This window comes from Hyperolius riggenbachi, chromosome 8, assembly GCF_040937935.1.
Source record: "Hyperolius riggenbachi isolate aHypRig1 chromosome 8, aHypRig1.pri, whole genome shotgun sequence".
NCBI classification, from domain to species: Eukaryota; Metazoa; Chordata; class Amphibia; order Anura; family Hyperoliidae; genus Hyperolius; species Hyperolius riggenbachi.
This window is the reverse complement of record NC_090653.1, coordinates 214775377-214789160: the sequence shown is the minus strand read 5'-3', so window position 1 is coordinate 214789160 and position 13784 is coordinate 214775377.

The window sequence follows — 13784 nt, the reverse complement described above, 5'->3', positions numbered from 1 at the left end:
GGGGACCCTTATATCCGGGACATAAAAACACATAAGGGGGGACCCATATATCCGGGACATAAAAACACATAAGGGAGGACCCTTATATCCCCGACATAAAAACACATAAGGGGGGACCCTTATATCCCCGACATAAAAACACATAAGGGGGGACCCTTATATCCGGGACATAAAAACACATAAGGGGGGACCCTTATATCCGGGACATAAAAACACATAAGGGGGGACCCTTATATCCGGGACATAAAAACACATAAGGGGGGACCCTTATATCCTCGACATAAAAACACATGAGGGGGGACCCTTATATCCGGGAGATAAAAACACATAAATGGGGACCCTTATATCCGGGACATAAAAACACATAAGGGGGGACCCTTATATCCGGGACATAAAAACACATAAGGGGGGGCCCTTATATCCGGGACATAAAAACACATAAGGGGGGACTCTTATATCCAGGACATAAAAACACATAAGGGGGGACTCTTATATCCAGGTCATAAAAACACATAAGGGAGGACCCTTATATCCGGGACATAAAAACACATAAGGGGGGACCCTTATATCCGGGACATAAAAACACATAAGGGGGGACCCTTATATCCGGGACATAAAAACACATAAGGGGGGACCCTTATATCCGGGACATAAAAACACATAAGGGGGAACCCTTATATCCGGGACATAAAAACACATAAGGGGGGACCCTTATATCCGGGACATAAAAACACATAAGTGGGGACCCTTATATCCGGGACATAAAAACACATAAGAGGGGACCCTTATATCCGGGACATGAAACACATCATGGGAAGACCCTTATATCCGGGACATGAAACACATAATGGGCAGACCCTTATATCCCCGACATAAAAAAAAAAAACATCAGGGGGAACCCTTATATCCCCGACATAAAAACACATAAGGGGGGACCCTTATATCCGGGACATAAAAACACATAAGGGGGGACCCTTATATCCTCGACATAAAAACACATAAGGGGGGACCCTTATATCCGGGACATAAAAACACATAAGGGGGGATCCTTATATCCCCGCTATAAAAACACATAAGGGGGGACCCTTATATCCGGGACATAAAAACACATAAGGGGGGACCCTTATATCCGGGACATAAAAACACATAAGGGGGGACCCTTATATCCGGGACATAAAAACACATAAGGGGGGACCCTTATATCCGGGACATAAAAACACATAAGGGGGAACCCTTATATCCGGGACATAAAAACACATAAGGGGGGGCCCTTATATCCGGGACATAAAAACACATAAGGGGGGACTCTTATATCCAGGACATAAAAACACATAAGGGGGGACTCTTATATCCAGGTCATAAAAACACATAAGGGAGGACCCTTATATCCGGGACATAAAAACACATAAGGGGGGACCCTTATATCCGGGACATAAAAACACATAAGGGGGGACCCTTATATCCGGGACATAAAAACACATAAGGGGGGACCCTTATATCCGGGACATAAAAACACATAAGGGGGAACCCTTATATCCGGGACATAAAAACACATAAGGGGGGACCCTTATATCCGGGACATAAAAACACATAAGTGGGGACCCTTATATCCGGGACATAAAAACACATAAGAGGGGACCCTTATATCCGGGACATGAAACACATCATGGGAAGACCCTTATATCCGGGACATGAAACACATAATGGGCAGACCCTTATATCCCCGACATAAAAAAAAAAAACATCAGGGGGAACCCTTATATCCCCGACATAAAAACACATAAGGGGGGACCCTTATATCCGGGACATAAAAACACATAAGGGGGGACCCTTATATCCTCGACATAAAAACACATAAGGGGGGACCCTTATATCCGGGACATAAAAACACATAAGGGGGGATCCTTATATCCCCGCTATAAAAACACATAAGGGGGGACCCTTATATCCGGGACATAAAAACACATAAGGGGGGACCCTTATATCCGGGACATAAAAACACATAAGGGGGGACCCATATATCCGGGACATAAAAACACATAAGGGAGGACCCTTATATCCCCGACATAAAAACACATAAGGGGGGACCCTTATATCCCCGACATAAAAACACATAAGGGGGGACCCTTATATCCGGGACATAAAAACACATAAGGGGGGACCCTTATATCCGGGACATAAAAACACATAAGGGGGGACCCTTATATCCGGGACATAAAAACACATAAGGGGGGACCCTTATATCCTCGACATAAAAACACATGAGGGGGGACCCTTATATCCGGGAGATAAAAACACATAAATGGGGACCCTTATATCCGGGACATAAAAACACATAAGGGGGGACCCTTATATCCGGGACATAAAAACACATAAGGGGGGGCCCTTATATCCGGGACATAAAAACACATAAGGGGGGACTCTTATATCCAGGACATAAAAACACATAAGGGGGGACTCTTATATCCAGGTCATAAAAACACATAAGGGAGGACCCTTATATCCGGGACATAAAAACACATAAGGGGGGACCCTTATATCCGGGACATAAAAACACATAAGGGGGGACCCTTATATCCGGGACATAAAAACACATAAGGGGGGACCCTTATATCCGGGACATAAAAACACATAAGGGGGAACCCTTATATCCGGGACATAAAAACACATAAGGGGGGACCCTTATATCCGGGACATAAAAACACATAAGTGGGGACCCTTATATCCGGGACATAAAAACACATAAGAGGGGACCCTTATATCCGGGACATGAAACACATCATGGGAAGACCCTTATATCCGGGACATGAAACACATAATGGGCAGACCCTTATATCCCCGACATAAAAAAAAAAAACATCAGGGGGAACCCTTATATCCCCGACATAAAAACACATAAGGGGGGACCCTTATATCCGGGACATAAAAACACATAAGGGGGGACCCTTATATCCTCGACATAAAAACACATAAGGGGGGACCCTTATATCCGGGACATAAAAACACATAAGGGGGGATCCTTATATCCCCGCTATAAAAACACATAAGGGGGGACCCTTATATCCGGGACATAAAAACACATAAGGGGGGACCCTTATATCCGGGACATAAAAACACATAAGGGGGGACCCATATATCCGGGACATAAAAACACATAAGGGAGGACCCTTATATCCCCGACATAAAAACACATAAGGGGGGACCCTTATATCCCCGACATAAAAACACATAAGGGGGGACCCTTATATCCGGGACATAAAAACACATAAGGGGGGACCCTTATATCCGGGACATAAAAACACATAAGGGGGGACCCTTATATCCGGGACATAAAAACACATAAGGGGGGATCCTTATATCCTCGACATAAAAACACATGAGGGGGGACCCTTATATCCGGGAGATAAAAACACATAAATGGGGACCCTTATATCCGGGACATAAAAACACATAAGGGGGGACCCTTATATCCGGGACATAAAAACACATAAGGGGGACCCTTATATCCGGGACATAAAAACACATAAGGGGGGACCGTTATATCCCCGACATAAAAACACATAAGGGGGGACCCTTATATCCGGGACATAAAAACACATAAAGGGGGTCCCTTATATCCAGGACATAAAAACACATAAGAGTGGACCCTTATATCCGCGACATGAAACACATCATGGGCAGACCCTTATATCCGGGACATGAAACACATAATGGGCAGACCCTTATATCCCCGACATAAAAACACATAAGGGGGAACCCTTATATCCCCAACATAAAAACACATAAGGGGGGACCCTTATATCCGGGACATAAAAACAAATAAGGGGGGACCCTTATATCCGGGACATAAAAACACATAAGGGGGGACCCTTATATCCCCGACATAAAAACACATAAGGGGGGACCCTTACATCCGGGACATAAAAACACATAAGGGGGGACCCTTATATCCAGGACATAAAAACACATAAGGGGGGACACTTATATCCGGGACATAAAAACACATAAGGGGGGACCCTTATATCCGGGACATAAAAACACATAAGGGGGGACCCTTATATCCGGGACACAAAAACACATAAGGGGGCACCTTATATCCAGGACATAAAAACACATAAGAGAGGACCCTTATATCCCCGACATAAAAACACATTAGGGGGGACCCTTATATCCCCGACATAAAAACACATAAGGGGGGACCCTTACATCCGGGACATAAAAACACATAAGGGGGGACCCTTATATCCAGGACATAAAAACACATAAGGGGGGACACTTATATCCGGGACATAAAAACACATAGGGGGGGACCCTTATATCCGGGACATAAAAAAACATAAGGGGGGACCCTTATATCCGGGACACAAAAACACATAAGGGGGCACCTTATATCCGGGACATAAAAACACATAGGAGAGGACCCTTATATCCGGGACATAAAAACACATAAGGGGGGACCGTTATATCCCCGACATAAAAACACATAAGGGGGGACCCTTATATCCGGGACATAAAAACACATAAGGGGGGACCCTTATATCCGGGACATAAAAACACATAAGGGGGGACCCTTATATCCGGGACATAAAAACACATAAGGGAGGACCCTTATATCCGGGACATAAAAACACATAAGGGGGGACCCTTATATCCGGGACATAAAAACACATAAGGGCGGACCCTTATATCCCCGACATAAAAACACATAAGGGGGGACCCTTATATCCGGGACATAAAAACACATAAGGGGGACCCTTATATCCGGGACATAAAAACACATAAGGGGGGACCCTTATATCCGGGACATAAAAACACATAAGGGGGGGCCCTTATATTCTCGACATAAAAACACATAAGGGGGACCCTTATATCCGGGACATAAAAACACATAAGGGGGGACCCTTATATCCGGGACATAAAAACACATAAGGGGGGACCCTTATATCCTCGACATAAAAACACATAAGGGGGGACCCTTATATCCGGGACATAAAAACACATAAGGGGGGACCCTTATATCCGGGACATAAAAACACATAAGGGGGGACCCTTATATCCTCGACATAAAAACACATAAGGGGGGACCCTTATATCCGGGACATAAAAACACATAAGGGGGGACCCTTATATCCGGGACATAAAAACACATAAGGGGGGACCCTTATATCCTCGACATAAAAACACATAAGGGGGGACCCTTATATCCGGGACATAAAAACACATAAGGTGGGACCCTTATATCCAGGACATAAAAACACATAAGGGGGGACCCTTATATCCCCGACATAAAAACACATAAGGGGGGGCCCTTATATCCGGGACATAAAAACACATAAGGGGGGACTCTTATATCCAGGACATAAAAACACATAAGGGGGGACTCTTATATCCAGGACATAAAAACACATAAGGGAGGACCCTTATATCCGGGACATAAAAACACATAAGGGGGGACCCTTATATCCGGGACATAAAAACACATAAGGGGGGACCCTTATATCCGGGACATAAAAACACATAAGGGGGGACCCTTATATCCGGGACATAAAAACACATAAGGGGGGACCCTTATATCCGGGACATAAAAACACATAAGGGGGAACCCTTATATCCGGGACATAAAAACACATAAGGGGGGACCCTTATATCCGGGACATAAAAACACATAAGTGGGGACCCTTATATCCGGGACATAAAAACACATAAGAGGGGACCCTTATATCCGGGACATGAAACACATCATGGGAAGACCCTTATATCCGGGACATGAAACACATAATGGGCAGACCCTTATATCCCCGACATAAAAAAAAAAAACATCAGGGGGAACCCTTATATCCCCGACATAAAAACACATAAGGGGGGACCCTTATATCCGGGACATAAAAACACATAAGAGCGGACCCTTATATCCGGGACATAAAAACACGTAAGGGGGGACCCTTATATCCCCGACATAAAAACACATAAGGGGGGACCCTTATATCCGGGACAAAAAAACAAATAAGGGGGGACCCTTATATCCGGGACATAAAAACACATAAGGGGGACCCTTATATCCGGGACATAAAAACACATAAGGGGGGACCCTTATATTCCCGACATAAAAACACATAAGGGGGACCCTTATTTGCGGGACATAAAAACACATAAGGGGGGACCCTTATATCCGGGACATAAAAACACATAAGGGGGGACCCTTATATCCGGGACATAAAAACACATAAGGGGGGACCCGTACATCCGGGACATAAAAACACGTTAGGGGGGACCCTTATATCCGGGACATAAAAACACATAAGGGGGGACCCTTATATCCGGGAGAAAAAAACACATAAGGGGGGACCCTTATGTCCGGGACATAAAAACACATAAGAGGGGACCCTTATATCCGGGACATGAAACACATCATGGGCAGACCCTTATATCCGGGACATGAAACACATAATGGGCAGACCCTTATATCCCCGACATAAAAACACATAAGGGGGAACCCTTATATCCCCGACATAAAAACAAATAAGGGGGGACCCTTATAACCGGGACATAAAAACACATAAGAGGGGACCCTTATATCCGGGACATGAAACACATAAGGGAGGACCCTTATATCCCCGACATAAAAACACATAAGGAGGGACCCTTATATCCGGGACAAAAAAACACATAAGGGGGGACCCTTATATCCGGGACATAAAAACACATAAGGGGGGACCCTTATATCCGGGACATAAAAACACATAAGGGGGGACCCTTATATCCCCGACATAAAAACACATAAGGGGGGACCTTTACATCCGGGACATAAAAACACGTAAGGGGGGACCCTTATATCCGGGACATGAAACACATAAGGGGGTCCCTTATATCCCCGACATAAAAACACATAAGGGGGGACCCTTATATCCGGGACATAAAAACACATAAGGGGGGACCCTTATATCCGGGACATAAAAACACATAAGGGGGGACCCTTATATCCGGGACATAAAAACACATAAGGGGGGACCCTTATATCCGGGACATAAAAACACATAAGGGGGGACCCTTATATCCGGGACATAAAAACACATAAGGGGGGACCCTTATATCCGGGACATAAAAACACATAAGGGGGGACCCTTATATCCGGGACATAAAAACACATAAGGGGGGACCCTTATATCCGGGACATAAAAACACATAAGGGGGACCCTTATATCCCCGACATAAAAACACATAAGGGGGGACCCTTATATCCGGGACATAAAAACACATAAGGGGGGACCCTTATATCCGGGACATAAAAACACATAAGGGGGGACCCTTATATCCGGGACATAAAAACACATAAGGGAGGACCCTTATATCCCCGACATAAAAACACATAAGGGGGGACCCTTATATCCCCGACATAAAAACACATAAGGGGGGACCCTTATATCCGGGACATAAAAACACATAAGGGGGGACCCTTATATCCGGGACATAAAAACACATAAGGGGGGACCCTTATATCCGGGACATAAAAACACATAAGGGGGGACCCTTATATCCTCGACATAAAAACACATGAGGGGGGACCCTTATATCCGGGACATAAAAACACATAAATGGGGACCCTTATATCCGGGACATAAAAACACATAAGGGGGGACCCTTATATCCGGGACATAAAAACACATAAGGGGGACCCTTATATCCGGGACATAAAAACACATAAGGGGGGACCGTTATATCCCCGACATAAAAACACATAAGGGGGGACCCTTATATCCGGGACATAAAAACACATAAAGGGGGTCCCTTATATCCAGGACATAAAAACACATAAGAGGGGACCCTTATATCCGCGACATGAAACACATCATGGGCAGACCCTTATATCCGGGACATGAAACACATAATGGGCAGACCCTTATATCCCCGACATAAAAACACATAAGGGGGAACCCTTATATCCCCAACATAAAAACACATAAGGGGGGACCCTTATATCCGGGACATAAAAACACATAAGAGGGGACCCTTATATCCGGGACATAAAAACACATAAGGGGGACCCTTATATCCCCGACATAAAAACACATAAGGGGGGACCCTTATATCCGGGACAAAAAAACACATAAGGGGGGACCCTTATATCCGGGACATAAAAACACATAAGGGGGGACCCTTATATCCCCGACATAAAAACACATAAGGGGGGACTCTTACATCCGGGACATAAAAACACATAAGGGGGGACCCTTATATCCAGGACATAAAAACACATAAGGGGGGACACTTATATCCGGGACATAAAAACACATAAGGGGGGACCCTTATATCCGGGACATAAAAACACATAAGGGGGGACCCTTATATCCGGGACACAAAAACACATAAGGGGGCACCTTATATCCGGGACATAAAAACACATAAGAGAGGACCCTTATATCCCCGACATAAAAACACATAAGGGGGGACCCTTATATCCCCGACATAAAAACACATAAGGGGGGACCCTTACATCCGGGACATAAAAACACATAAGGGGGGACCCTTATATCCAGGACATAAAAACACATAAGGGGGGACACTTATATCCGGGACATAAAAACACATAGGGGGGGACCCTTATATCCGGGACATAAAAAAACATAAGGGGGGACCCTTATATCCGGGACACAAAAACACATAAGGGGGCACCTTATATCCGGGACATAAAAACACATAGGAGAGGACCCTTATATCCCCGACATAAAAACACATAAGGGGGGACCCTTATATCCCCGACATAAAAACACATAAGGTGGGACCCTTATATCCGGGACATAAAAACACATAAGGGGGGACCCTTATATCCGGGACATAAAAACACATAAGGGGGGACCCTTATATCCGGGACATAAAAACACATAAGGGAGGACCCTTATATCCGGGACATAAAAACACATAAGGGGGAACCCTTATATCCGGGACATAAAAACACATAAGGGGGGACCCTTATATCCCCGACATAAAAACACATAAGGGGGGACCCTTATATCCGGGACATAAAAACACATAAGGGGGGACCCTTATATCCGGGACATAAAAACACATAAGGGGGGACCCTTATATCCGGGACATAAAAACACATAAGGGGGGGCCCTTATATTCTCGACATAAAAACACATAAGGGGGGACCCTTATATCCGAAACATAAAAACACATAAGGGGGGACCCTTATATCCGGGACATAAAAACACATAAGGGAGGACCCTTATATCGCCGACATAAAAACACATAAGGGGGGACCCTTATATCCGGGACATAAAAACACATAAGGGGGGACCCTTATATCCGGGACATAAAAACACATAAGGGGGGACCCTTATATCCTCGACATAAAAACACATAAGGGGGGACCCTTATATCCGGGACATAAAAACACATAAGGGGGGACCCTTATATCCGGGACATAAAAACACATAAGGGGGGACCCTTATATCCTCGACATAAAAACACATAAGGGGGGACCCTTATATCCGGGACATAAAAACACATAAGGGGGGACCCTTATATCCGGGACATAAAAACACATAAGGGGGGACCCTTATATCCGGGACATAAAAACACATAAGGGGGGACCCTTATATCCGGGACATAAAAACACATAAGGTGGGACCCTTATATCCGGGACATAAAAACACTTAAGCTGGGACCCTTATATCCCCGACATAAAAACACATAAGGGGGGGCCCTTATATCCGGGACATAAAAACACATAAGGGGGGACTCTTATATCCAGGACATAAAAACACATAAGGGGGGACTCTTATATCCAGGACATAAAAACACATAAGGGAGGACCCTTATATCCGGGACATAAAAACACATAAGGGGGGACCCTTATATCCGGGACATAAAAACACATAAGGGGGGACCCTTATATCCGGGACATAAAAACACATAAGGTGGGACCCTTATATCCGGGACATAAAAACACATAAGGGGGGACCCTTATATCCGGGACATAAAAACACATAAGGGGGGACACTTATATCCGGGACATAAAAACACATAAGGTGGGACCCTTATATCCGGGACATAAAAACACTTAAGCTGGGACCCTTATATCCCCGACATAAAAACACATAAGGGGGGGCCCTTATATCCGGGACATAAAAACACATAAGGGGGGACTCTTATATCCAGGACATAAAAACACATAAGGGGGGACTCTTATATCCAGGACATAAAAACACATAAGGGAGGACCCTTATATCCGGGACATAAAAACACATAAGGGGGGACCCTTATATCCGGGACATAAAAACACATAAGGGGGGACCCTTATATCCGGGACATAAAAACACATAAGGGGGGACCCTTATATCCGGGACATAAAAACACATAAGGGGGGACCCTTATATCCGGGACATAAAAACACATAAGGGGGAACCCTTATATCCGGGACATAAAAACACATAAGGGGGGACCCTTATATCCGGGACATAAAAACACATAAGTGGGGACCCTTATATCCGGGACATAAAAACACATAAGAGGGGACCCTTATATCCGGGACATGAAACACATCATGGGAAGACCCTTATATCCGGGACATGAAACACATAATGGGCAGACCCTTATATCCCCGACATAAAAAAAAAAAACATCAGGGGGAACCCTTATATCCCCGACATAAAAACACATAAGGGGGGACCCTTATATCCGGGACATAAAAACACATAAGAGGGGACCCTTATATCCGGGACATAAAAACACATAAGGGGGGACCCTTATATCCCCGACATAAAAACACATAAGGGGGGACCCTTATATCCGGGACAAAAAAACAAATAAGGGGGGACCCTTATATCCGGGACATAAAAACACATAAGGGGGACCCTTATATCCGGGACATAAAAACACATAAGGGGGGACCCTTATATTCCCGACATAAAAACACATAAGGGGGACCCTTATTTGCGGGACATAAAAACACATAAGGGGGGACCCTTATATCCGGGACATAAAAACACATAAGGGGGGACCCTTATATCCGGGACATAAAAACACATAAGGGGGGACCCGTACATCCGGGACATAAAAACACGGTAGGGGGGACCCTTATATCCGGGACATGAAACACATAAGGGGGGACCCTTATATCCCCGACATAAAAACACATAAGGGGGGACCGTAATATCCGGGACATAAAAACACATAAGGGGGGACCCTTATATCCGGGACATAAAAACACATAAGGGGGGACCCTTATATCCGGGACATAAAAACACATAAAGGGGGACCCTTATATCCGGGACATAAAAACACATAAGGGTGGACCCTTATATCCGGGACATAAAAACACATAAGGGGGGACCCTTATATCCGGGAGAAAAAAACACATAAGGGGGGACCCTTATATCCGGGACATAAAAACACATAAGGGGGGACCCTTATATCCGGGACATGAAACACATCATGGGCAGACCCTTATATCCGGGACATGAAACACATAATGGGCAGACCCTTATATCCCCGACATAAAAACACATAAGGGGGAACCCTTATATCCCCGACATAAAAACAAATAAGGGGGGACCCTTATAACCGGGACATAAAAACACATAAGAGGGGACCCTTATATCCGGGACATGAAACACATAAGGGGGGACCCTTATATCCGGGACATAAAAACACATAAGGGAGGACCCTTATATCCCCGACATAAAAACACATAAGGGGGGACCCTTATATCCGGGACAAAAAAACACATAAGGGGGGACCCTTATATCCGGGACATAAAAACACATAAGGGGGGACCCTTATATCCGGGACATAAAAACACATAAGGGGGGACCCTTATATCCCCGACATAAAAACACATAAGGGGGGACCTTTACATCCGGGACATAAAAACACGTAAGGGGGGACCCTTATATCCGGGACATGAAACACATAAGGGGGTCCCTTATATCCCCAACATAAAAACACATAAGGGGGGACCCTTATATCCGGGACATAAAAACACATAAGGGGGGACCCTTATATCCGGGACATAAAAACTCATAAGGGGGGACCCTTATATCCGGGACATAAAAACACATAAGTGGGGACCCTTATATCCGGGACATAAAAACACATACGGGTGGACCCTTATATCCGGGACATAAAAACACATAAGGGGGGACCCTTATATCCGGGACAAAAAAAAAAAAAGGGGGGACCCTTATATCCGGGACATAAAAACACATAAGAGGGGACCCTTATATCCGGGACATGAAACACATCATGGGCAGACCCTTATATCCGGGACATGAAACACATAATGGGCAGACCTTTATATCCCCGACATAAAAACACATAACGGGGAACCCTTATATCCCCGACATAAAAACACATAGGGGGGGACCCTTATATCCGGGACATAAAAACACATAAGAGGGGACCCTTATATCCGGGACATGAAACACATAAGGGTGGACCCTTATATCCGGGACATAAAAACACATAAGAGGGGACCCTTATATCCGGGACATAAAAACACATAAGGGGGACCCTTATATCCGGGACATAAAAACACATAAGGGGGGACCCTTATATCCGGGACATAAAAACACATAAGGGGGGACCCTTATATTCCCGACATAAAAACACATAAGGGGGACCCTTATATGCGGGACATAAAAACACATAAGGGGGGACCCTTATATCCGGGACATAAAAACACATGAGGGGGGACCCTTATATCCCCGACATAAAAACACATAAGGGGGGACCCTTACATCCGGGACATAAAAACACATAAGGGGGGACCCTTATATCCAGGACATAAAAACACATAAGGGGGGACACTTATATCCGGGACATAAAAACACATAAGGGGGGACCCTTACATCCGGGACATAAAAACACATAAGGGGGGACCCTTATATCCAGGACATAAAAACACATAAGGGGGGACACTTATATCCGGGACATAAAAACACATAAAGGGGGACCCTTATATCCGGGACATAAAAACACATAAGGGGGCACCTTATATCCGGGACATAAAAACACATAAGAGAGGACCCTTATATCCCCGACATAAAAACTCATAAGGGGGGACCCTTATATCCCCGACATAAAAACACATAAGGGGGGACCCTTATATCCGGGACATAAAAACACATAATGGGGGACCCTTATATCCGGGACATAAAAACACATAAGGGGGGACCCTTATATCCGGGACATAAAAACACATAAGGGAGGACCCTTATATCCGGGACATAAAAACACATAAGGGGGGACCCTTATATCAAGGACATAAAAACACATAAGGGGGGACCCTTATATCCGGGACATAAAAACACATAAGGGGGGACCCTTATATCCCCGACATAAAAACACATAAGGGGGGACCCTTATATCCGGGACATAAAAACACATAAGGGGGGACCCTTATATCCGGGACATAAAAACACATAAGGGAGGACCCTTATATCCCCGACATAAAAACACATAAGGGGGGACCCTTATATCCAGGACATAAAAACACATAAGAGGGGACCCTTATATCCGCGACATGAAACACATCATGGGCAGACCCTTATATCCGGGACATGAAACACATAATGGGCAGACCCTTATATCCCCGACATAAAAACACATAAGGGGGAACCCTTATATCCCCAACATAAAAACACATAAGGGGGGACCCTTATATCCGGGACATAAAAACACATAAGAGGGGAACCTTATATCCGGGACATAAAAACACATAAGGGGGGACCCTTATATCCCCGACATAAAAACACATAAGGGGGGACCCTTATATCCGGGAC